The sequence below is a fragment of the Agelaius phoeniceus genome, chromosome 4 (assembly GCF_051311805.1).
Source record: "Agelaius phoeniceus isolate bAgePho1 chromosome 4, bAgePho1.hap1, whole genome shotgun sequence".
Taxonomy (NCBI): Eukaryota; Metazoa; Chordata; class Aves; order Passeriformes; family Icteridae; genus Agelaius; species Agelaius phoeniceus.
The window spans coordinates 3,078,159-3,105,879 of NC_135268.1; positions in this window are offsets into that span (position 1 = coordinate 3,078,159).

Genomic DNA, 27,721 nt, shown 5'->3' on the forward strand with positions numbered 1-27,721 from the left:
CAATTGGGAAATTTCTGAACCAAGGTCAACTGAAGCACAGTCAATAAGAAATTACTGTCAAAGCTTATATTCAAAGTTTTCAAATGGGCTAAGCAAAGAACCCAGAAGAAATGCCTGTGGGATGAAAAAAATGAGAAGGCTTCAAACAAGGTAGTTTAAACTGACACACAAACTCTTTTCCTGAAAACAACTTCTTCCTGGACACTGTGAGGTGTTAACAACCTTTGTTCAAGCAGACAACAGTGGAAGAATGGCTGTAGGTGCTCCTTACCTTTCCTGGCTAAAAATGTACCCTGGCTTGATTTGTTTTCTGTGCTCAAAAGCTGCACTGGGAAAAAACAGGACAATCTTGCTAAAAAGTTCAAATGAAAATATAGTTTTCATGAAAAAAAATTTCTTCATGAAACAAGGACTCACCAGTAAACATTTTAGATGTACCTTGCCACTGAGGAAACTGGAGAGGACTCTGTTTGACAGATCATGAGGAAGAAATGAAGAAATGAAGAAAAATTAGTCTCTAGACATTACACCCATGTTATTCTCCCTTGTGTAGAGGCAGAGAATCAGAGGTCTAAAGTAAATATTTGAGTCATCTGATCCACATGCTATAGCCACAACTCATTAGATATCTGCTAATTACAGCTTTGAAAGATGCCATGGAGTGACACAAGGCAGCCCTAGATGTATTTAGTTAGTTTTACAACTGAGGAGTGTAACAAACCCTTGGGTTCTTTCCTACAGTCAACAGCTCCAACAATGAGCTCTCCATTAATTGCAACCACATCTTGTCTATTTTTATGTATGAGAAACACTACAGTCCTTATAAAAACCATAAAACAGCCATTGTCATTTAGGGATGCTATTAGTCAAGGCCTTCTCAAGTGCTTCCCCTTCTCAGCTCCCTTGCCTAGCTCTCAGCCCCTGGTTTTTAACTAAAAGCAGCCTGGCCATGTGCAGCCCTTGCAGAAAGCTCAGGATTTTGATTTCAGTGCAGGAAACACTCAGCTGTGATCCCTCCTGCAAAGGGGAGGCTCTGAAGTGTTTGCAGGCATTCCCAGCAATGTTAATGACAAAAAGAATCAATCTGGCAAACAGAATTGTAAAATTCTTTGTACCTACTGTGTTCTGAAAGTACCTTTTATACTTTACTTCCACTTCTGGAAAATCAGTGCAGCAAGCTGACGAGAAGCTGAATTCTTCTGGCACTATCCCAAACAGGTTATTTCTGGGATCCTGGAATACTTAGACTCCAGATTAAGAAAAGCTTTCCAAGGGTTAAGGTTAAGGGTGCCTAATGAAGCTGAAGGGCTGTCATTATGTAAGGACAATTTAGATAAGCCTCTGTTAGGAATATTAGTGTAAAGATTCTTCTTTGGGGCAGAAGCATAGATTAAACGATACCCCAAGATGTTCTGGCTGTTTCTGGATGCTCTACAACTCAGAAGCACCCCCCTTCCAAGCTGCCACCCTGTATTTTAACAGCCTTCTGTACAATTTTTAAACTCCTTTACAATTCTCCCAGGAGCTCTGCACAGGCATACTTGCAAGCCCTGAAGAAGTCTGAAAACTCAGTTACTTAGTTATAACAAAAGCAAGAAGAAAATAAAAAACCTAAACCCCAAATGGGATTGTTATCTCATCAAGAAGTAAAAATTGAGGCAGAAGACACAATGATAGAAGAAGATACCAGAGCCCCAGCAGTAAAAATTACGAGTTACGAGAGCAATATAAATCCTGTTAGCAGGTTGGCAGAAACCTGACATTTCCAATTCTCCATAAAGCTGTTATACACACTACTAAACTACAAAATTAAGACTAGTTCTGCCAGTTTGAGTCATGGCCAATTCAGGCAAGTTGCAAAGCTGACCTCTCTTCGAGTCCATGTTAGACACCTTCACTCTACAGCAGCTTATTTAGTGCTGCAATAGATAAGCTTTGAAGAATTACTCTGAAGCATTTCTCAAGGTGTCTAGAAAACAGTTAAGTGTTGCAGGATAACTTTGGAGTGCCTTAACTTCTTTTCTTCCCCCTCTTGACAAATAAAATAGGAACTTCTTAGATTCACTGCTTCAGGCTTGTAGTTTGAGATGTGCTTCTGAGAACTGTCATTGCAGCCTGTAGCCAGGTCACCAGTTATCAGAAACACAGAGCAGAGAGCCACAAGGGACCCTGGAGAGTCCTTTCCCCTGCCCAAAAGATCCAGCACACAGGAAGAGGATGGCTGAGTAGGGCAAGCCAGCAATAGCATGGTTCATCCATGTGGTTTTATGGGGCAGTTAACTTTTATTACCTGGTAATTACTGAGGAAGGCTTCAGACAAGCTGACTCTACAGCCCACATGGCAGCAGGCTTGTGTGGGCAGCCAGCTCACAAAAATCATGCTGCAAGACTAATGTTTCAGAGGGAAAAGTCAGTCCATTAGGAAAGCCAAGTTCAAGAAGACAAGTTTAGCCATATTTCAATAGTACTAGAAAAGAATTCTAAATACCAGCTCTTAAAACAGAAAAGGAAGAAAGAAATTGGAAAAGGTAGCTGAAGAAAAGGAAGAAGGTACAAGGTACAACAACAAAAGGTATGAAATATCTTAAAAATAAAAAAGGCTGGCAGGCAGGGATCAGATGACAAAAAAGTGTTTGTGAACAGAAAGGCAAAGTGTTTTAAAGTTGAAGTGGGCAGGCTAAGCTCCATGCTGAAGAGCAGACACTTGTTTATGGCATCACCCCTGAAGTGGGTACAAGGAGGAGTGAAGAAGAGGGAAGAGAAGGCCTTAGGAGAGATAAAATAATAAACACTGAACATGCTCATTTTTCAAAGAAGAAGCACCCCAATCCAGGGGTACAATGGCTGTACCATTTCCTCCTCCTTGACTGCTCCCTTCTGTGGTACTTTTCTTCACACAGTTAGCATGGGTGAGCAGAGCACATCAATACTTGTAAAATCAGTGCATTCTTCTCTGTAGAAGAGAAGAATGAAGAAGAGTGCCTCTGTAGAGGCACTCAATGTTTGTGAAATGAGCACTCTGGTGAACCTCAGGCTGCTTTTTCTGAGCTAATACCAGTTAACAGGTTTTGATCCTCTGTACCTGTTTTAAACTTTATTTAAACCTTAAACCCAAAAAGATATCAAACAATCCTGAACCACGTGATAAACATATGCCAAAGTCATATAATTTCCAATCTCTTCTGTTCATTCTTTGCAATAAAAAGCAAAAATTACAGTTGATTTACTGTGCAGTCAAACATTGGGAGAATACAGGAACATGTGGGATCAGTTTAGGTCAGGATCAAAACCCCATAATTTAGTTGAGAGCAACTTCCAAACTAAGCTCATATTTTTTCAGACTATATTTATAGTGCAGTTACTATGTGCCAGTACATCATTAAATGTCCTAAAAACTAAACCCACCCTATTCTTTATGGGGAGAGTTTTTCCCCTTAAGTCAGAAATACCCATTTCAGTGGAATTCTGAAGGAACCAGCAGCACTCACAGCATTCTGCCCCCATCCATTTCCAGTCCTGATGGCTGCTAAGCTGTCTGCAGCCTTTTCTTGTTGCTGGTAAGAGCTCACAGTCTCCTGTTCTCACTTCCTAACATGCACCTTGGCCTGGTTAGAATCACTGCTCCCCTGGCCAGTTTGAATTGGGAAGTAGAGCTGGCAAAAAAGCAAAAGAGATTTGGGATGAATATGAGTGTCTGGTTCTACCAGCAGCACATCAGCCTCGAGGATGCTGTAGAGAAGAGGGAGGGATAAGCTACGAAGGCAGAAAAAAATACAAAAGAAAACCAAAAATAGAAAACCAAAAAACCCAGAAGCTGAACAATGCAGCTCTGAACATTCATGCTGTTGTCCAGTCCACTGCCCAGAATTCTGGATGGGGAGAGAGAGGACTGACTCCCATTTCCATCACTCCATTTGTGATACAGAGCTCTCTGGTGGGCTGCTCTGCCTGCATGGCACAGATAATGATGCAATTGTCAAACCTTCTGCTTCCTGCTCTGTGTGCTCAGCCACACGGTCCAGGTTCAAAGCCTGATTATTTCCAACCCTGCTGCATTAAAGCTGCAAACTGAGAGGAACATTGTGCAGGAGACAAATTGGCCATGCATCAGAGATCTCAGTTTAATGCTCTTACTAGAGGAATGGTGGGTTTTGATGAATGTTCAGAGCTGAAAACTTTGCCTTATCACACAGGAGTTGCTGTCTGCAGGGAGAGGCAGGGGAGAGTAATGCCGCCTGGAAAAGCAGCCAGCTGACTCTGTATCTCTCCCAAACAACACTGGGACATGCTGAGCTCAGGAAGCAGTGGGAGAAGAGGAAAATCATGTCCCAGACTAAACCAAGAGTCACTTTGCTTTGCAGAGTCCACAGCTGCTGCAACATCCACAAACACAAAACACCAGCTGAAAATGAACTATTGCAAGACTTTCTTTTCTTTTTTTTTCCTTTTTGTCTTTCTTTTCTTTTCACACTTGAATGTGTGCAGAAGATACAGTCTGAGTATTAAATGTTCTAAGAAGAAAATGACAGCCCTAGCAATAAATACTCTGGGATTTATGGAGCCAGTGCCCACACAGTGGCAGGAAATTTTGACAGGTTGCTGTAAGCATTCATGAAATGGTGTCAAATGTCTGACTGGAAAGCACTGCAATATTCAGAGGGACTGAAAGGCAGCCACCATGGCAAACATCCTGGGTGTTTCTATGCCAATAGAAACCTTTTATCAAACTTTAACTAGTGATGTCAAAATAGTTTTGGCTTGTAGTCATGGAGTGGGCAACAAACACAAGTTTGCTACTTCACACTAACACATTTGGTCTTAAGAGGTTAAGCACTCATCTGTTTTCAAATCATGTTTAAAATTTAAAAAAATAATAACCCCAAACCCCAAAACAACACAACAACAAACACCCTCCAAAAAACCCTCATAACCTTTTCATATCTGTCCATGCTGTTAAAACATGTCAGCTTGCACATAAATTATGGTTTTTCAGGACTTCTTATCTCTGATATTTCTCATGACATAATGCCTCCAGTGTAGACCTGCAAGGTAAAACCCAGTTTTAAGCATGAATAACAAAACTAAACCTTCCATCAACATGGATTTGTTGACAGGAGGAAGAAGGCTTGGACACAGATAATATTTGGGCTGAAAACAAGGTCAGATTGCTGTTGACACAGACAGCAAGGGGACAACAATATTTTGGCTTCACAGAAACGAAAGAGAAGTAAGGACTAGATTTTTAGCTTCACTTTCAAACTCTGACTTCTGAACCAATTAAAAATTGATTTAAATTATTTTGTGAAGACAACCAAAGCTAAAGTCAAGCACAACCCTCTCAGCTGACACTGATTAAAAGGGGCTGTACAGCTCTTCTGATAGCCCAGTCTTAGTGACATTCATGATGTCAGCAGGTACTTTTGTGAATGTGGCTTTTCAACCTGAGCATTGAGAACACCAATAAATTAAATAAACTAAGTCTGCCAGTGATCCTATAGAACCTTCTTTTTCTTTTTATTAAAGCAGTCAGAAAGGCCAAAAAAAAAAAATCAAACCCACAAATCTTCTACCATTTCACTACTGAGCTATAATACATTAAATCACAGATATGAGTCAACAACATCATGCTGCTGGGAAAAATGGAAAACCATTGTGGGAAGAAGAACCAAGTGTCATCTGTAGAACACATGGAGCAACACTCGCTCTCGGCTCGCTGGGGGGAAGCGCAGGGCTCAGCTGTGGGCACCACCATCCCAGGAGGATGTGGGCAGAACACAAAAATCCTGGAGAACAGGGACAAGGACAATGAGGGGCCTATTACAGAGGACTTAGGCTGCTTGTGTTGAGGAGCAGAAGCCTAACCTCAATCCCTTTTGTGGCAGTCCTGGGACACGTGAGGAGCAGCTGGGAGGAAGGAAGGGTTTCCTTCACACTCCCAGCCCCTGGACAGCATTAAGCCCTCTGAAGGGCAGGAGTGTCAGAGACAAGACTGAAACAAGCACCCCTGCTGTGACTTTCAGAGTAGCAGGGATTATAAATTTGAGCAATACAATTTGGCCAATTTCTGAGAAGTTCATCATGATCTTGCTGTGTGTGCTTGCTCTAAGTTTTCTTACCCCACTGCCAGAGTGAGAGTGCTCAGCTCTTCCTCCTGTGTCCACCTGGGCCTTCCTTCCAAGCTGCTTCACTTGGCTCTTCCTCCTTTCTGTTTACTCTTACTGGCTCATGCGTGGTTTGCCTGTCTTTCTCCTGAGCCTTTCCTCCTGGAAGCAGGAAAATGTGCTGGGTTCCCTTTGCTGACTCAGAAACACTTCCCTTAAAGCAGATAAAGAAACAGTAACAGCAGATAAAATAACCCGGCAGTTTCCACAGACTGACCAGATTGCACAGAAGATGTGCTGCAAATCAAACAAACAATTCAGTTAAAATAAGTGGTAGTAACTGAAAAGTGCTTGAAAGGACAGCAGTGCTATTTTAAAATAATTGTTTCTTTAATTTTTTGAATAACAACTTTGTACAGTAACAGTGAAATGCAAAGTTAAAATGCTTCCAAGCACCACTATTCATTTGAGGCAGCAGCATTCGCATTAGAAATTTTAAGCAGAGGGAGTGGGTATGGAGAGAAAGAGAAAAGTCTTTTTCAGAATTATGTGTTGATAAATCCAAAAATAGAAACATTTTCCAAACAAATTTTCTACGTGCAAGTATCCCAGTTTCCCAGCAACTCTGTCAGTGACTTAATGGTAACTTTGTGGGAAAGCAGCTCTGGACAAGAAGCTAAGAGCTTTTTGGAGTCTATTCATAACCCTGCATTTGCATTTGATAAATTGCTTCATTGTTATAACAACTCCCCTTCAACATGATGATTAATTCTTCTTGTTTTACACAAAAAAACATTTGATTTAAAATGCTAATCTTTCAGCATTTTCTCTATCGTTACATCAGAAGTTCTGTCAAAATGTTTCAAAACTTCCAGAAAGTTGTTTAAGATATTTTCCTCAACTAAAACTTGCATGGGCTAAGTTTCCCTACATTTTATATAAAACTGTCTCTAATTTTTATAGCATGGTCTCAATAGGTTTAAAACAAGATGCATAATTATCTAGATAATTATTTAAAGCTAAAAGAGAGAGAATTGTAACACTGTGGTAGCCATAACAAGAAATACAAAATTTTGTCTGCTGTTTTCAATTAATATTCCAGATATTTGTCAATTCCCCAACTGCATTCACAATTTCTTGAAAGAATGGCACAGGATCCAAGTTTCTTCTAATTTATGCAGTCGTAATTTTTTTAATATAATGGAGTTATTCATACCAACATGAACAGGACCACACTCTGAGCAAGCTGGATCTTAAAAGTATTTCAACCCAGCTAATGCCAAGGTGAGGGTTTCTTTAGAACTTTTCAACAGAAATTCATCCAGGCAATTCCTCTTCCACAGTTTCAGCAGCAGCAAAGAGCTCCCCCAGCACACTTTGAGCTACCCAGACAAGCAAAGTGAGCAATCAAGGGCAGATCTGGTTTCTGTCAGCATCCAACAAGAGTTTTTACCACAGCACTCCTGGCGATGGGCACAACAGAGCCCAGCCCCAGGATATCTACCAAAGAGTGGCCTCCTGTCCCCTCCTGGGCAAACCCACCCCAGCAGCACCTGGGGAACTGGGCACACAGCAAGGACCCCCACCTGCAGCATGACAAACACCCAGCCCACACGTGCTTCAGATCCTCTACTTTCATTTCTACTTAAAATTCAGCTTTTCCCCAAGTAGTCTGTAAAATTTTTCTCCACTTAACCTCAAATTGCCTTTCTCCCCGGCTCATAACTTGAGCTGAAATGAAAAAAAAACCCCCAAACTTGGCTTGTCCTGGAGCGTCAAGAAGTAAAACCAGCTTCGAAACAACTGCAAAACGGCAGAAGTGGGTTTCAGTGGGACCTCTAATGTGCTGTGAATTACACTGGTGCTTAATTAAATTACCTTGCTGAGCCTGGGCCTAAATTAATGTGAGACACACTCCTCAGTGTTTATTTGGCTTGGGTAATTAAAGGAAGTAACAAAATGAGGGTTTAGGCTAATGTAAATGAAAGTTTCAGTAATTAAGTATTTCTTCACTCAGGCACCTGGCACAGCCTGCCTGGTGTATACAGTGAACATAGAAATAGGTGAACAAAATTGTTCTGCTGCAATCCTCTGCTACACAAACCAAATGGGGCAATTCTTAAGAACCAATCCTACCTCACCCTCATCCATTTTGTAAACTATTTCCTTTCAAGCCATTAAATGATTTTCTGTGTCTCTTTTGTACCCCCTGGTTCTGGGTTCCATTGGAAGCCATCAAGTGGGAGCATGAGCTATTTACTTATTTACTTTAAGCCTGGAAAAATGAGGGAGACTTTGAAAAGGCTGGTGTCTTCTAGAGAAGTGGATGAAATTTCACCCTGGTTCTTACTGAAACCAATTCACATATCCCAGGCCTTTCCTCTCCCTACCCCATCTCTCCCTACCAACATAATTTGCCCATTTATGCTTTAGATCTGGTATAATAACTCCCAACTCCCTCAAGACCCTGAACCCATTTCCACTCTGTAACACGAGGGCAACTCCCCCTGGGGCTGTGAAATGGCATTAGGGTAGTGGAGAATATGCTTTGCAGTATTAACATGAATTAAACTGGAATTGAACATAAAGACCCCTGAACAGAGTTTCTTTTTGCAGCACTAATAAAATCTGCATTCTTGGCAGCAGCACCCAAAATCTGGCTGGTGCACTGAAAACAGAAACCCTTCCTCTGGCTGGTGTCGCCCCTTTCCTTCCCAGGGCTGCCAAGAACCACAGGTCGCTGCTGGAGGGGAACACCCATCAAGGTCTCTCTTAGTTTGGGGTCCCACAGAATGAGTATTAGCTCAGGGATACCAATTCATCTGCCAATGTCCTCAGCTGATGGAAGAAATGGATTTGAACAGGAATGGGGGAATGGGGGGGGAAAAATCCTCGTAAAGTTTTGAAGTTGTCAAAGGTTTTGTTTTGATGTGGAGTTCAAGGTTCCAATAAACCTTTCTGCAAGTTTAAATGAAACTGAAAATGTGATAAGCTAGACTCTGTGCTTTGCTGGATAACCAAAATCTATGGACCACACTCATTTTTACTGAAAGAGACAGAGTCAGTGCAGTAGCTTTCTTACACCAAGTTCTTTTTGAGGTTTCTTTGTTGTCACCTGCATTTATCATCCACTGTATATGTGAAATTCTGAAATCCATCTTTTTTCAATGGCATCTCTTATGTTATTCTAGTGAGACACCTGTGAGGAATCCTGTAATGACCAGCTACATCCAGCAGCTCTTGTCTCCCACAGGACACAAAGAGGGATGATAAGCCATTCAAAGGGAGCCTTGAAACTCTGCAGCAGCAAGTCCTGAGAGGGCAAAAAGTACCTGATGATTTGAAGGGCTTCTCTTATGTTTCCTGCAACATGGCATCAGCCTTCAGATAATCTGCTGGGAGCTCATCAGGCCCCCATGTGCATCATTACTCACAGTACTACACTGTTACGGTCTTCCTACAGCCAGCACAGTCAATGCCAGTAAATAAACTAGGGAAGCCAAATCAGTATTCCTTCAAGATCTAGGAAAAAATATTGCCACAGAGGGATCATTGTCTACTGCACCTCACCATTACAAAAGTTTCACTGGAAAAAACATAGCTATTGAAGAGAAAGTTAAAAACAAAAAAAGGGGACTCCCGGGCTGTTTCATCTGGATGGCTGTTTCTGGTATTCTGCTGTCAAGTCTCCTGTCACTGTCTGGAAACTTTTTACAATCATTAGAGTGATCTAACACCTTCTGCTAAACTTGAACTCTCTTCAGCCTGCAAACAACTCTGTACAGCCAGACCTGCCTTATTTCCTCCTCTCCCAAGGAAAACTTACTGAATACTCGGCCTTTCAATCTCATGGATATCCCCAGTGTCCATGCATTATCCCTTAGTCTCCCAGCCTAGCAAGTGGATACACTCAGGAATAAACCCACCCAGATGAGTGGTCCCTTTTAAACTCCTTTGTTCAGGTAACATAACCAGGTTAGCAATCAGTCACCTTTCTAAATGACAAATATCCTGTGCTACAGTCGGGAAAAGTGCATCATCTCTTACATGAGTGGATTTTAAGCCCAGCCCTTTCAATCTCCCTTTTCAAGACATCAGCCTATTAACTGACACAGAACACTTCAGAACAACCAGAACAGCCTCCAGTCAGAAGAATGCTTTTGTTGCAAATAATGTCAGAGATTTCTGTAAACAAATCATTGCAAAGGACCACCCATGGGTGTGATCAACTACTTCATTCTACCAAGTACTTTATCAGTGTCTGTCCAGATCCCTCCCAAGTGCTCCAGCTATTGCCATTCTCAGCTGCACACTGAGAAATGAGTGCAGGAAATGGACTTAGCTGAGGCCACAAAACATTTATCTTAATACTAGTCTGCTAGATTACCATGTTTATTTAAAGTGGCATAATAGCCTACAGTTGGGGGAAAAAAACCCCAAGTGTAGGGATTTCCCGGTGCTTTTGAATTCTCAGTGCTTTCCCCTAGTGATTTTGATTTCTCATCAGCAAATAAAAAGATGAAACACTGTTCCATGTGGTACTCTCTTCAGTGCCAAAATGTGTGCAGTGTACTGGAGGGTTAACTCACATCACCTACTTCCCTTGGAAAATTAGTAGGCTGACCAATAATCCTTACTCTTTGGAGGCTTTAGGAATGTATAAATGGCACTATTTGCAAATGTCTGTTTAGCTCATGCAGCTTGTGAGATATTTTTATATTTGCTACCCACTTCAGACACGTGAGTTATTCTCATACTTCAATCAGGAAGCAGCTGGTCTGATCAATATACAAGCTTTTGTCCCACAGCTACTGGAGAAAACATGTTCTTGTCCAAGAAATTAAGCTCAGGATCACAGAATTGTGTCCAGGAATCATTACCTGAACCCAAGAACACTAAACTTGACTACATGCTATGAGATGCTGAGTTTTACAAATTAATGTGGGTCATGATCTGCCAAAGCCTTAATAAACTCCATTTATATACATTATAAATTTCTTTCAGAGTCTTGTGGAAAAAATTACTTTTCCTGCAGAAAAAAATAATCTCTAAAATACAAACTTGTAGTGAATCATACTTGCCAGATGTATGAAAGCCCACCAAGGATATTACTCTAACCACAGAAATCACACTTTTGAAGATCAATACCCTAACAAATCTCACATGAGAAAAATAAACCAATCCACCTAAAACTCGTGGATTTTGCTTTGAAATCCATTCCCCTGATCTGCCATGTGCATTTCTCTGAATGAGCTTCAGTGTGAATGCAGCTTTTTTGCAAGTCAGAGAAAAATGGCACAGCCATAAAGAAAAATGTTCCCCAAAGGCTCCCTTGTTGTGTGTAGGACATTAACACTGAGTTATCTCTACTGGTGGCATTTCAACATGACACACCCCAGTGTCACTCTCTGGCTTCCTGGGGATTTTTGCTTTGTTTTTATAGCCAGATCACCTCTCTCTATCACCACAATATTGGTCAATCACATGCAGAAAAAAAAAGAAAAATCACCTTTTTCTCCACTGTTACAGCATGCAGCATAGTGGAGGGATAATTAACCCACAACTCTCCCTATTTCCCTTGGAAAATTATTATGCTGGCTAATAAACCTTACAGTTATGAGGCTTTTATGAACTTACAAACCCTGCAGTAATTTCAAGTGCATATGTGGTTTGTTCAGCTGTTTGAACATTTCTCACCTCAGTCACCCTTTCTCCCTGTGAACTCACACCCCAGAAATGCTTTGCATCAATGAAAAAGAACTGTGTGATTGAAAGTGTATGAGATTCCTGCACATTCACTCCTTCCATGACTAATTAGAGGGTTTGGGGATTTTTTTTTTTCCTTTTCTAAGTGGAGCTATGCTGCCAGAGGCTGAGAACTGGGAAGTTTGGTGCTTAACACACTCTGGATTTATTATCTGATCTTCAGGTGAACCACTTAAACCTCTAGTGGTCTAATTTTACCATCTGTAAAACACAAGTAACAGTCATCACCTACCTTTAGGTGCCTTTGGACATTCCAGGGAAAACACTATCTCAAGCCCATGGGGATGTGCCAAACTTGTACTGTGGGATCAACTTCTTCCTCCAGCTTTCCACAGAAGTTCTTGCCATTAAGAAAGCAGAGAATGCAGAACATGCAGAAAATCCTACTTTCTTTCTTCCCATTAAAATGGCCTAAAAGATAAATACACTACATTTAGTATTTTCCAAAACACGGCTCCAATTTCACTAAAGATTACTTAGAACACTAAAAAATGAGTAAGTTTGAATAAATATTTCTGAATAAAGAAAGAACTGTTCCATACAACAAGTTGTGCCAGTTTACATCTCTCCAACTGAAAATACCTGAGAAAACTGATGGAGATCACGGGTATCCTTCTGAACAAGTGAGAGCTGCAAGGCATCATCCTGTGATTTTTCTGAACAGCATTTCCCTCTTGGGCTGCTGATGGGATCCTCTTGGACATACAGTCAATACATGTCCTAGAAAATATGTTTTCACTTAATGAATGATTTCTTTAACCAGTGTGAATGTGATACTTGGCTCTTTCAGTACTGTGAGTAGCTGAGAAAAATGCATCTTCAACAAAGCAGGAATGACATGAAATTCATTTTCGCTGACACATGGGTATTTCTGAATGTCAGAACACACACCAGTCACCAGTACATTTGGGGACTTGAAAACTTCTGTAATGCCAACTGAACAAGTCCAGCTGCATCACTTACCTGGTATTTAATGCAAAGAAACACACTGTGCTATGTCTCTTCCCTGGCAGTTACTCCAGGCAAGAGATTTTTGTTCTTTATTTTTCATATCAGAATGAAAAAAAAAAAAAGAGCCAAAAAAGAAGAACCTTAAAACACTACCTCTCCAGCAGACAGTCACCATCATGGTTCCTTTTTGAATAAGGAGATGTGACTTCACTTTGGCAAAACATTTTAAGAGATTCTAAGTCATTGCAAGCACCAATCACAGGAAGGAAATGAAGCTCTGTTCAGCTTTGCACATCTATAGTCTAGTGCATACAAAAATCACAGAGCACACCTCAATATATTTTCAGAATACTTGGCAGCAATGCATTAAATATAATCATGGCTGCATGTTGGCTCTTTGTTCCTATACTCAGAGGTGGAAGATTATGAAGTGGTGTCTTTCATCTCCTGGAGTTTGTAGACTTTCTTTCCTTTAAGTATACACATTACAAGGCTTGCAGAGGGTAAAGTCAACAAACTATGCCCAGCAGCTGGAACCCAGAGCAGAGGAACCAGTTTCTGTTGGGGCTGAGCCTCCAGCTCCAGATTAGTCACCAGGAACGCTGAGCCCTCAGACAGAGGTGCTTTGTTCTCATCCCAGAAAATCCCAGTGCACCCAGGGAACCTCAGCTCACAGAGGCCTCCTTGCTGAGTTTTGCAGTTGTGTTCAGGGCTCAGTTTAAAGCTGGGAAATTCACAATGACCTCAAGTGCTACGTGCCAGCACTCTGCTCTCAGTGCTCAGCTGGGCTGTCTCTCAATGCTCAGAGCAGTCCAGGCTGCTGAGATTTAGAGGCCTGGGACACAACTTTATTTACAGTGCACATCAGACAAGAGCTTGTGTTGATCATCATCCTATAAAAGCTTTTTATATGCATATAAAATAGATTAACTCCCCACACTATGGGTTGCCTTGAACATTTCCTGATCTATATTTACATTTCTTTGGCCTGGTGAAGGGAAAGTCAGCATAACATAGAAAGGTCCTTATTTATACCCCACAAAACATGTACCTTTGGGAGAAGGGAAACTAAAGTTCACATACCTACTTAAGGAAAGCAGTTTTGGTGACAAGCTGGTATTGCTGCTCCCAGGTCTGCTTTTTAACTGGTTTTCGTTTAGATCAAGACTATCATGTCAGCTTAAAACATTATAGTCAGTGAAAATCATCCCCTTGACTAGAAGAAAAAGAAGACATCCAAATTAATTAAGGAGACAAAAGAAAAATTTTATATCAGACTATTTAGAAATTCACACCATGAGAAACAGTTTAATTTACTGCTCTCAAATGTGTAAAATTGCAAGATCTGATTTGAAAAAAAAAGTGTATGTATTCTTCACACTGCACAAGCATGGCTGAATTTGCTTTATCTGACACATTACAGAAAGGATGATAACATTCTCTGCTCCAGACAGAAAGATGTCACCTTCATAGCAGACTAACACACTTGAAGATCTCCAGTCCATGACTGGGACTCAGTCCTGATCAAGCAGTTAACTTAAGCAAACTTGTCACCCTGGAAGGCAGGGCCATAGCACAGTCCAGTCCCTTACACACCAACTGCCTTTTCTTCAGCTCCCTGCCTCATTTGAGGTCCAACCTGAACACTGCATGAAGGCTGAGCTTTCAGAGCCAGGAGGAAGCAATTAAAAGATGTATCCAGCACATGAATGCTTCCAGGGAAAAAATGAATGCTCTGTAGCAATCCCTCACCTCTTTAAGAACAAGAATTAGGGTTTGCCCAACAATTCAAGTTTAATGGCAGTTATTTTACACGGTGTCAGAGTGAGGCCCACACTGATCATCTGCTGGACTGAAATTCAAGACATTTAGATGCTCACCACTGACCTGCAAGACACAGGCCAAAGCCATACCTGGAACAACACCTTGCTAAGAGGTTTTTTATGAGGGCTATGCAGCAGGGCAATGCACAGCATGAATGCTTTTCAGGGAGGCAGGGAAGCTTTGCAACCCAAAAGCTCCTAGTGACCCTAAATGGGATAAACTTACAACACTACAGACCTCACAGTCAGCAGGAGCTGTGCATGCCCTACAAGAGAGGTCAAGGCAGATTTCAGTGCTTGCTACAGACCATCCTCTCTGTACCAGCACAACACAAACACACCAAAGCAGAGCTGGGTGGCCCCAGAACAGCACCTGGGCAAGATGCTGTTCTTGCCCAGGTGCCAGTGGATGTGCTGCTCCTTCCTGCAGTCCCAGCAGAAGGCTGTGCCAGGGACAGACAGTGTGTGGGAAGCAATGCCTGCAGCAAAGGGGCTTCCAGCCACAGCACCTTGGCTGTGCTGCAACAGAGTCATTTGGTACTTTCCCACATGGTCAGCCAGCTCTCCTGGCTAGCAAGACAGAGATGCAGCAGAAATATCTTCCTTTCAAAGGATTACTCCTGGCTCTGGAGAGGTTTGTAATTTTTGGCAGTCTCAGGATGGGCTGTGCAAAGGGGAAAGGAACTTCTCTGCTCCCTCTCCCACACTGCAGCCACACAAGGCCCAGCCATAATGTAGCTCTTAATAAAAAAGCACAGATGTGCCCTGTAGGCACTTAAAAGACTAAAAGAAAAAAAAAAGAAACAAAATGTTCCTGTGTGTTTCATAAATCGGTATATAAGCATAATGCAACCTACTATCCTAGATAGAAAATGAAATATCTTCAAAAGTATTGAATCCTTGGTGAATTTCCTCAGTGGATCGGCATGAAGCTATTTAGCCCAGATGTTTCCATAATTCTGATGCATTAGGAGCTGCACAGCACCGTGGCCAAGTGTTAACACAGTGAACTGTAATGTAAAACATGTAAAGATCCTGGCTTCCAGAGTTATTGGAAGTTTTCACTCTAACCACTCTGCTTCCTTAAGCAGCTCTATTTTCTTTACAATATGCACTTATATTTTAATGCACATGGAAGAAGAACTAAAGCATTCCCCTCTCCCTGATCAAAACCTAATTCTGTGTGTTCTCTGGAAGAACACAGAGAAGCCAACGAGAGATTGACACGGAGTCTTTCAGAAATGGCCATCTCACCTCTGAACAGCAAATCTCACACTCCAGGCAAAAGCAGGGCCAGCAAGGCACAGCTGGGTACCACATGAGCAGGTGAAGAAGTGATGGTGAGATTTCTGATTACAACCTGGTGTCCAAAAGACAGACTGTCTCACTGCGAGGCTCTTGTTTGCATCTGTAATGGATTTAGGGATTTGTAGAGGTAGTTTCAAAGATATTCAAGCAGGTGCAATGTGTATGTTGGAATGGCCTGACTGAGTGTAGGAGCAATACTGGGAATATGAAGCAGCACAAAGAAAGGTAACAGCATGTGCTTAGCAGAACGTGAGATAAAGAGTGCAAGAAATAAACTGGCAGTCTCTACAGAAGAACAATGCAATGGAATACCTGCATTGACAGTTCATTTGGAAAAATCTTTGTCACTATACTTAATTATTCAGCAGAGTTTAAAACAGTTCAGGGATTATTTTTTCATGATCTACCTGCCAGGATGGGAGCTGAGAGTTTTGCAATTCTTCAAGACCTTGTTATCTTAAAAGCACAAAATACAGTGCTAAATTAATGAAAATTAGCTCCTGCTACAGCCCTGAACCTGTAGTCAAAATTCTGATTACTTGTGAGTACTTGCTGGAACAGACCTCACACTCGGACAGAAAACCAGGTGTGAGAGGTGGAGTAACTTCCATTTCTTGGAACAAAAATGCCAAAATTTCATTTAGGCCGGGTGTTTCTCATGCCTTTTTAAGACAAACAAATGTTACTGGGTTTTAGGCTCTACAGAGCACACTGGAGCAATCCACCATGGACTATCACCCTGACTATCAACACACTGATTACCCTCCAGAGCAAAGTAGGCCATGGAGGCCTTGTTTCACTTCCACACAGTTTTAAAAGTTTAGTAACCAAATTTTCTGTATGCTACTATCAACTGTTCTGCCTTTTCTTCCCCACCCCATGGCTGCACAGCAACCTGTCCTTCAACTGTATTTCCCAGCATAACCACTTCAATTCACATTACTGGCTGCTACTTTGATTTAAAAATATTACAGGACTTCCAGTTAGTGAGAAGAGAAACCTGTAATTCAAAAACGGAGTTCTTAAAGCCGTGGCAGGTGGCAGAATTTGTTCTCTGTAACAGAGCTTAATCCCAAACCTTCTCTTATTCCTGTCTGATTGAAACCATTGTTCTTTTCAGTTGGATACAGTCCTTGATAGCTGTTGGACAAAAGCTGATGACATCCATAACTGCCAGATAGCTCTCCTCTAATAGCCACAGAATTATCATCTAGGCATGGAAAAAGTCAAACATCAGCTTGTATGAGATTGTTCTACATTGTTTCTAAATTAGTGCTCTGCAATTTAAAAGCTAATTCTCCCATCATCCATTTCATCTTTATCTGTTTGCCAGCTCAGAGGTTAAATGAAGCAAATATCATGTTACATTCCTTTAAATTTGGAAAAGGAAAACATATGGGGTAGTGAAAAAGAGAGTTGTCGTTTTCAGATATCTTAAACTATGAAAATATTGTAAAATAACCACTATTGTCATGTTAAAATAAATATTCGAACACAAAAATCCCAGATAACTAATGACCAGAATATTGTAACAATTACTTCTGTTCTAAAACATTTTTTGAAAACTGTGACAAAAAATTCAGACTAAAGAAAGTACTAATAATCATTTGCACATTTGCCTTGGGTCTAACTCACTTCCTTTTCTATCACTCTTACTGTCTGAGCTTTAAGAAAGAAAAGCATTTTTTTCTCCATTCCAATACAATCCTGAATAGCAAATTAACAGCTTAAAAATTGCAATTTTTACTTACTGAGATTGTGCAAATGCTGGTGTCTCCATTCTCTTTTTCCATGGGATTACTAACAAGCCTATTACCTGTCTCTCTCCAAATAACAGACAGTAAGGACCCCATAAAAAATGATCAATTGGATTATCCAGTTTTTACACTTCATTTTGTAGAATTACTCCCTTCCTGTATAATTTTCAGTGATGTTTAACCAGCTCCCAAATGGCTCACAGTGTCCACTTCGCTTAACTAGCTTCAATTTTTTCCCAAAATCTAATTGTTCCAGCAAAATTTTCCTAACATATAACTCAAACCTCTCTTTTTCTGGGTGTTTCTATATGAAATGGGAGGCCAGCAGTTCATTTCTGAGTAAATACAGTGACAAAAACACCTGCAGAGGAGAGACAAGAGCTCCAACAGCTGAGCTGAGAGAAGATACTTCACTAATTGCTAATAGAATGTGTCACCCAAAAGCACTGGGAAATAAATAATTCATCACAACTCCTACAGTCAGGCCATAATCAGGACCAAAATCTTCAATATTTTCTCATAAAAATAGTGTGACTCAAACATATCTACTTTAGGCTTTACATATATACTGTAGGCTTTAAAGCTCCTGTTTTGTTGATCAGCAAGCCCATAGATTGGCTAGTCCCTAAATTCTTATATTTATTTTCACTCTTTAAACACAGCATATACCTGGGTTTGGTGCTTTCTGAAAGAAATTTTCCCTTTACTTGGTTGTAAGAGCAGAAATGTTCAAGTGAGTTGTCCATTTTTGTTTATGGTATTTCTTGCTTTGCTCACGAACAACAAAGTAAGGAGTAATTTTGTTACGAAGGAAAGACTCCCCAGAGCACAGGCATGGCAATGTCATTTATTACTGTAAAAACACAGGGAACAAGAACAACTCCATGTCCCCAGTTTCAGTGCCTGTGCAGAGGTTTAGGTACAGTTGGTCCTGTCTCAAGTGGGATCACTCTTGTTCTGTTGTACTTCTTTAACTACATTTACCTATTTTTGACATGGGCACTGCAGCACTGATATCCAGAGATGAAGTCTGGAGTCCATAGATGTTGCTGGGGGTATCTTTTCACAAACTATCCCTCTGTTTTTGCCACTGTGAGGACTTAGAGTATCACTTCCTATTTGGCAAGACAACACTAGCATTCATTATATCCATTTACACCAGCAACAGCCATTTTTGAGAGACTTCAGGATCAGTTTTTGATGGATTAGCTGTAATATTAGATCAGATGCAGAATGTTTCAAGTTTAAAAGCATTATTCAATTTGCTCTTGCAATACATTATCAAGAATACATTGTTGCAATAATTCCTCCCAAGTTCCATTAGGGCTGTGGGTTATAAAATATTTGTAATTAGAAGTGGGGCTGTATGTCAGAGGTGCTCTCTTTTCTCTCAGACAGAGCAGCAGAGAAGGCTGATTTCATACACCAGGCTCCACTCCTGACAAATCCGTGCCTGTCACAGAGGTTTTGTGCACTGATGGACGGACTCACACAACGATGCAGCCAAACACCAAGTTATGACTCTTCATATTTGACATGCCTTCATTTCCTCCTCTTTAGCCTTGCACCCTCAGGGATTCTGCAGATTTCTATTCCAGGAGATTTCTCACCTGGAATAGAAAACCCAGGGCCTCCACCTAAAAACTCTGTTTATTGGCTGCACTTCTGTAAAACTTCTGGGGGTGGCTGCTTGCATTCCACCCTCACCCCTAATCTCTTCTTCACACCCTTACTCAGTCCTAGCTATGTGTCACAGCTTTTCCCAGCTTTCCAAAATGCCTTTCTTGCAGTGCCACAAAAACATGTGAGATGTAACAAGAACAACCTGCTCTCCTTGCTCAGGATTTGATTGTGTCCCTTCCCCACTCAAATCCACCGGCCAGATGCTCATCTGCTACCACATAAAATTTGTCCTTTGTCAAAACTTCTTTTCCCTACCATTCATCCCAACTGTCAAGCTCTGCACTGGCCTATCCCTCCCAATCCATCACCCTGTCCATCTGTTTGTCACACTGCTCTACAGCCAGCCCACGTGTCTTTCCCCACACAAAGCTCATGCCAGACACACACACAAGTGTTTTTTCAAGACACTTTCAAAGCCCTGTGACAAACAATGACTAAAATCGTCTCGTACCCATCCTAGAAAACTCTTTTTATTAATTAAGGGACAGAACACACTTCAAGATGTGCAACTGCTCTCCATGTGGAAGCCATTCCTTTAGATACCACTCTCCTGGCAGGAAAGCACTGAAGCCCAGACTCTTTGCAGCTTTTCCAGGCAGCAAAGAGGCACCTAAGTCACCAAAAGGATGCACAAGGCAAAGCTCCAGAACAGATACAAACCAGCTTATTTCCCATTCAATAAATGTCAATATTGTACTTCTTAGAGCAGCCTCTCATACCTTCTGAAGAAAAAAATCTAAACCAAACAAAACCCCAAACACTGCATTAACTGATATGAAAATATCTGCTATAAGACACTCCTTTGTTCTTGATTAGGGTTTTCTGAGCTACAAACTGGGCTGCCCCTCCCAAGCCCCTCATCATGCTGTGCATGGTGTGCCTGCTGCAGCAGGCTGCCATTCTGCTAGAAAGAAATTCATTCCCGCTGGTCATGCACACAATCAACGTTCTAAAAGGTGACACACTTTGTTCCTCATGCAAAATAAAGCAACAAGACAATTATGACCTCACTTAGCCCAGGGTATAAAATGTGAAGACTGGAGAATAGGCTTTCTAGCTCTCTAGCCTCCAAGACTAGAAAGATTTTGCTCTGTCACCTCTCCAGGTTTTTACCCTTTTAAAGCATGTCCTTGAATTTCCTGGAACACAGCAGATCTGAAACAACAATAAAACATTTTTTCTCCTTATTGCAAACATGCCTGAACTAATAACCAGTGCAAGTAAACTATCCCTACTGAACCATTTTTGAATGCACATAGCTCAAATGTAGCCTTTAGCACACTGAGAATTACACAACTGAAAATTCTAAGTCAGTTTTTAAAGGAATAAATGATGTGGAGTTAATAACAGTCAGCAAACAAAACAGAAAATGCAGAACAAGCTACTGTACTGAAGCTGTTGCTTTCATAGTACATAAAATACTCTTTTTTTCTAATGTAAACACCACTGGCACAAAACATCTACGTTGGAGTGCCAGAGAAACACAAAATTCAGTGGCCTGTCTACAAAACCAACCTTGTCATTAAAGTTGTCCTTGACTGTGGGGTCAAACAAAAATGTAGTTCTTCAGCTCATTGTGAGGACTGAGGCAACAAAGGTGGAAAAAAAAACCAAACAAAAACAAAGTTCCTTTGTATTGTGCAGCAAGTGCTGCCTGTGATGAAGAAGGTGACACTGAGCCAGATGAACAGCTGCTACAGGCTGAGACCAAGACTGCAAATCCCAGAAATCAGTAGAGGTTACAGGTGTGCAGCATCCTGACAAAAACTACAGTTTTCAAGCCATCAAGCACAAGGAAGTTTCCAAAGCATCCCAGTAGTTCCAAGCACATGAAAGCAAACTGTGTCATACATGTTTTACTCTGCAGGAAAACTTGTATTTGAAACAATGGACTCCCGGGGATCCCCTGTAAGAGCTTCCTAAGGGGAGATCCACAGTCTGCTACATGACTAAAAGCAACACAATCAGCTATCCCCAAGGCTGATATAACACTGGTCATCTCTTTTGACTCAAGTGCTCATATCTTTCAAATATATGCAGATTATACTCATATACAACTGTATGGGAAATAGTTGCTAGAAACAAACTGTTTTCATAAATCAGTTTGACAGTCTCTACATAATTTTTGGTTTTGTCCCCAAAATTGCAGAACTGCAGAGAAGTTCAAAGCAATTCTGAAAAATGTCAAATGCTTAAGAAACAGACATTACCTTTCACCTAGGGGGAGCCCAAATACACGGAGTAGCTATCCTTTTGTGGCATAAAGCTTGACTTGCAGCTCCTCTACAGCAATTACACCTGAAAAGCACAACACAGGATGTGGCACAGCTATAATCAAAAGGGTTAATTCCATCTGCAAGTCATTAGGTACTCTGGTTTTCAAACAAAATTAATTTTATCAAGAAACCAGCCATTCCACTGCAAGAGCCGCCAAACACCCATTATTAATTGCACAGAATTGTATCATCAAGGCCTTGTTTAAAGCTGACCCCAGTCCAGCCAGTGCAATGTTCTGCTTTGCCCCCCCCATGTCTGCAAATCTACTCTAAGCCTCGTCTCACAAGCTCCATGAGTCTGTGCCCAAAGCAAACAATAAACTTTGTATCTGTTTATAAAGCATAATAAAGAAGCCAGAAAACAATTTGCTACTCACTCCTTAACAAACAATAACCCTTTCTGTCCTAACTATGCTGACACCACTTTATAAACACCCCTTTCTTTTTGAGGGTGACCAAAACCAATGCCCTGAACGCCTAGAGATAATGCCAGAGAAAAGATGTGGATAATGGGAAGACTTTCTCCTGTACCATTTCTACCACATCATTTGTGAGGCTTTTTTGAATTAATCAGATATGTTTGACTAGAGTAACAAGATATCAACTCAACTAATGCTAAGTCCCTGGTTCAACTCATTTGATGTGTTTCCTTCTTGCCATAAGAAGATTTTAATGTGACACCATTCAGGTTAATTTCTAAGATGTCTTCATGCAGTATCTTTTGCCAATCAAACCCTAGGGGCTCCCAACACTAAATTTTTACATTTCAGGACAGCTGTGGTTGTAAAAATAGAAATTTCTGATCGTATCATAGTAGGTGTAAGAGAGTTCATTTGGCATAATTTTTCACCTGAAAACATGAAAAGAGGTCACATCAACAAGAAAGTGAGATCCTTACCATGTGCTCTGTAAAGCCCTATAAGCACAACATGAGTACAGCCAGCCAGAGAAGCATGGGCAGTGTGAGTGCAGCTATCAATTATTTAAGGGAAATCCGCCTGGAGACAGCCATGCCAAGCACCTGAATCCACTTTAATGGTGGAAGTGAACACATATGCTTGGGGACTTAATATCCTTTCTGACTCACTTATGATACAGGAACAGAGAACAAACTCTGAGCAAGACTGCAGTAAGTTCTGGGATTTGGGGGAGCTCAGCCTGCTGCGGGTTAGCATTGCACAAGCTCTATATTCACTCATATTCTGTATTTACTGATGCACAGATGAAAAGGCAGGAAGTTAAGTGATCTGGCATAAATGAAGGTTTCCATATCACAGCTGCTTGCTTTGGTAGTACTTACATGAAAAGGCCTAATGAAAAGTTAAGTGAATAATGTTGCACACTGGAAAAAGGACTCCTTTTGACAAAGTGATTAACTAGAGAGCCTCCACCAGCGCTCCTTGGATGCATTCCCAGGAAAGCCTCTCTTGTTCCTGCTATTCCTCATCCTAGATAAATAAATGAATACAAAACATTACTCAAACATGGACAAAGTTGTTTTCAGCAATTGATAGGATGTGTTTTGATAATAGTGTACTCGATTTCAAAAATACACATATCAGCATTTACAGAGAGAGCATTATTTCTCATGCTGCATTTACTCTCAGCTTAACAGAGCATTTCAAAGTCATTCAGTTGTGAAAAGCAGATGAATATATGGTACTGCAGAAAACCTTACTTTTAAAGTACTTCTTTTTTCCTCTATCAATATTCCTTTGTAATAACTTGTGACGTTCAGGAAAAATAATTTAATTATAAGGAACCATAATTTGAAAACACTCAAATCAACTCACTCTTTGGTGCTTTTATAGGATATAACCCCTCTTTTCTATGAGATATTATATGTGTTACCTGGAAGCACAAGCTGTGTCAACATTTGATCCAAAAGGCAATTGACATCAGTCAGAAGAAAAGGAAACCACACAGCCTCCCCAACAAGTTGCAATTACAAAAACTTGTAAAATTACAAAGGCTGTAAAAGCTGCACAAGATGAAAATGGGGGAGTGAGTGAGACACAGAAAAAGGATTTAATGGGAAATGAAAGAGGAAAGACTACAGAAAAGAAGAAAAGAGTAAACACGTAGAAGAAAAGAGAGCTCTGGCAGTTTACAAGCAGAATAACTTCCAGGAGAAATGTAGAAAATTTGGCATCAGAACTTGATACAAAAGCCCCAGTGGGATTGAGACTGGGAGAAAAGGCAACGAGAGAAGGAGAGATGAGCTGTAGTGTTGGCTGGCCACAAAACAAAGACCTTCCCAGCCACATGTGTTGTCATGGCTAGCAGGCAATGCAGATAAATACACCTCCCAGTTTGTGGCATGAAAGCATCTGCAGTTCTTACAGAACCTAAATTAAGTTAGGAGGTTTTAATTCTGATCCTATCTCTAATTTTAGAGCTGGGACAATGGTCTAGATCTTTTTGATGCTCTTATTCTGGTGCAATTGTTGTTGTGCTGTCTCACCACTTCTTGCTCTTGTGTGTATCACTGGCAGGGCCAGGCAGATACAGAGTTTCCACTTGTTCCACTAACACATTTGGCACTGGAACTGAAGATGCCTGCCTACACTGACTGAACTAGTTGGTACTTTGGCATGCCAAAATGCTCAAAAAATTAGTATGTAATGGGTTCTCAGAAATGGCAAGGGAAAAGGTGGTCAGAGCTGGGATTTGGGTTCCTTTAGCAGAAAATTCAAACATTCAAACTCCAAGAGCTCATAAAGTACCTAAGAGTGATGAAGCTGGATGGCCAGGGATGAATCTGTGGGATTGTGGTACTAGCTAGCTTCATATGGCCCTGCACAGGTATGCTGAGCTATCTAAGGTGTGCAGAGCTGCAGGCAGCCAGTCCTCCCCAAACACAGATGCCAGGTTTGTTCCTGTCACCCCTCCCTCTTCTCGCTGGCATTTCTGTTCTGCTGCTGACACGGTGCTCAAAACAACATCGCTTTAAAATGAGCTTTTCCTGCACATTTTATGGGCTGTGCTGATGGTGTTTCTGATGAGCATTTTGCTCTGTGGCACAAACAAGGACACCATGTGTTGTGTGAATGCCTGGGAGGATTTGACTCCCGTGTGGTTCAGTAGCCTTTCCTTCCATGATCTCAGGACATGCTGTTTCTCCCTGCCACAGCAAAATGGTGGCAATTACATCTCCCTCTTGTGTTTAGGTTGCTGAAGCTCATAAAAACAAGGCTGTGTTATGAACAGAACATTCCTGTAACTTCACCAGAAAGAATTGTTTTCTTCCTGGCTCCTCTTCAGAGCTCAGTGGTTAACAGGGCCAGGCTGCTTCTTCTGAACACAGGAGATATTACCAGAGCTCTTGGCCAGGCAGCACAAGAACTTCTGCCCAATCTGAATCAAGAAACATACTGTCTTTTGCAAAGGACAGGGAAAGAAACCTGATTGTAAAGTCTTACTTGGCTCTTTTCAGTCGAGCTGACAAGCTGTTGTAGGCTGAGTGACTGTAGGCTGAACAAGTTGGCAGGAAAAGAACAGTGTTTTCCAAGCTGGACTCTGTAGCCAGGGCTGATGGGTAGCATAACAGACTGTAGAGCCTCCAGGCAGAATAAAATTCATAAAATGAAGAAAACCACAACAAACCACAGCATGCAGTCATCAAATCTATTCATATGTTCAGGACTGGCTGCATAATCAAAGGAAAATTACTTCATTGGGCTCACAGCCCAATAACAAGCTGGAAAGGGTGAGACTTTATTTCTTGGATTTAATTGAAGGCAATCAGGCTGACATCTCTAACGCCATAAAGCTGATATTTCTTGAACAGTTCATAATGACTTTTTTGTTTACTGTAATCCTGAAAACGTCACAACACAAAGGAAATCCAGAAAACACATGATGCTGCTGTCATATAGAACCTACACATTTAAACAGGAAGAATTTCCCTAACTTCAAACATAGCCAACACTTTTTATTGCTAAAATTATTTTCCAGTCCACGATGTTTGTCCTGGTTCAACAGGCATCTGTGTTTTAAGCTACATACCCCTTTCATCTCATGACTGTTACTTAAGTTTTAATGAATTTGGGTGTTTAGACCACCCTTTGACTCCTTGGCTGAGGCAATACCATTAAGCAAGTGTACTCCTTATGAATGCCTACTGCCTTTCTCCACACTTGGCTCAGCCTTGGAAGAACAAAGGCACAAAGGCAGAGAGAAGGTGCCAAGTCGTTTCTCCAGTCAGGGGAAGCATATCCCACCACTTCTGGGAGATGTCTGTCTGCCTTGCTCTTGAGAAAACCAATCTTGAAAAGGGAGACACACCACCACTTGGAACAGCTGGCTGTTTTGGGAGATCAACTCTTTCTGACAGCCAAATGTCTTTTTCCCGCAAGCTATTTCTTGCCCTATCCCTAGGGGACATGGAGAATCAATCTCCACCATCCTTCTTACATCCAGCTTTATCAAAAGAGAAATATCAGAGTAGCCTTTATGGAACAACTCAAAATCCTCCAGTTTTTCTAAACCCCTTACTGCCCTGACACACTTCTCTAAGAACTTCTCCTTATTTGTTTGCCTCAAATCTTCCAAAATTGTATCAGGCCTGACTCAGTTGTTGGCTACAATCATTAGCTGACTGCTTCAGCTCCTCTTCCAAGCGTTACACATGTCATCAAACTCTGATGTATGCCTAAATTAGCTACCTATTCTTAAAGCTTTTTTTCAGTATTTAGCTAGAAGTCTAAATTATTGGTTGTCAAATGAAGTTTAAGGATTTAATTATTTGCATGGTGCCAGATCAAATGTATTAAAATTAATGTTCACAACATGTAAAAGTTCTTAACATTTGATGCTGGGACCAAAACCAAACTGCTAAACAGCACAAAAAAATCTTGTTATTATCTCTTAATGAGAACCACTGATTATTTTTTACATTTCATTTGACAGTCTTCATCCTAATTAATTCTACATGGCAAAGTGAAATTACTCTGGTTAATGAGGATCATTCTGGCTCTGAAATACACTTATTAAATGAAATGAAAGCATGGTGCTAATCAGGAGAACGAGCATGTGTTGCCAACCAAACACACAAACCCCGACAATGAGATAATGACAGGTACGGTGACAGACACAAAGCACTGCTATTTAAAGAGAGGCTTTGAGCTTCCCTAAGAGAATCCTAGATGCTAATCTCTGCAATCTTCAGGAAGAACATCTTTTGCTTTTTAAATTGTGTTTGGTTTGTAGCTCAAAAAGAAAGCAAGACCTGTATTGCAAAGGGACTAAAGCTTGGTAAAGTAGTGGAGTGGACTGCCAAGCTGTACCAGAGCACAGGCCTCTGTTGAGACACAGCAAGAGCAGTTTTCCAGTAATGCCCACTAACGTTTCCCAAGTTTTGGCACATTCATCCAGCAAGTTATTTCAAAACAAGTAAAGAATCCAGATTCAACACCACCTTCCAAGTGACTTTCACTAAACTGGGATATATTTGTTAGATCTTGAGTCAAGGCAGCCCTGTGTATGCGCAGCATGGGGATAACCTGGCACAGGTAAGTGGAACCAGCAAAGCTTGCATGTTGATGTGATGATAATTTCTGAATTAGCTTCAAAAGCTTTGTTTTGCTCAATGACAAGTGAGATGATTAACAGCAGAACTATTTGCTTTCATTTGCATAGAACACATGGTTCCCTGGCTGAAAGGATCATTTTTCCTGGCAAACCTCTGACACAAGAAAGGCCTGAAGACAAGACCTGGCAGTGTGAATGTGTATAAGGATGCAGGCTGACAGAGGAACTTTGCTCTGAGCAACAGAGACTTCTGGCCATGGCACAGATCTCTTCTGTGGGTCTGAGGAGAGGGGAAGATTTATTCCTGTGTTTGCCTGTCCTGGGTGGCTTGGAGCTGGGCCATTGCTGGGGTGATTAAGCAGCCTGTCTGCAGTCACTGTCCTCTGTCATTTTAGAAAACACATTCTTAGAGAGATACAGGCATGTTCAAGAACTCTAATGCCTTCAACTCATTTCTCACACAGCTTTTCAAAGATGAGACAGGAGCACAAGTAAAGTGCCATGAAATGCTGTGGATTAAACTC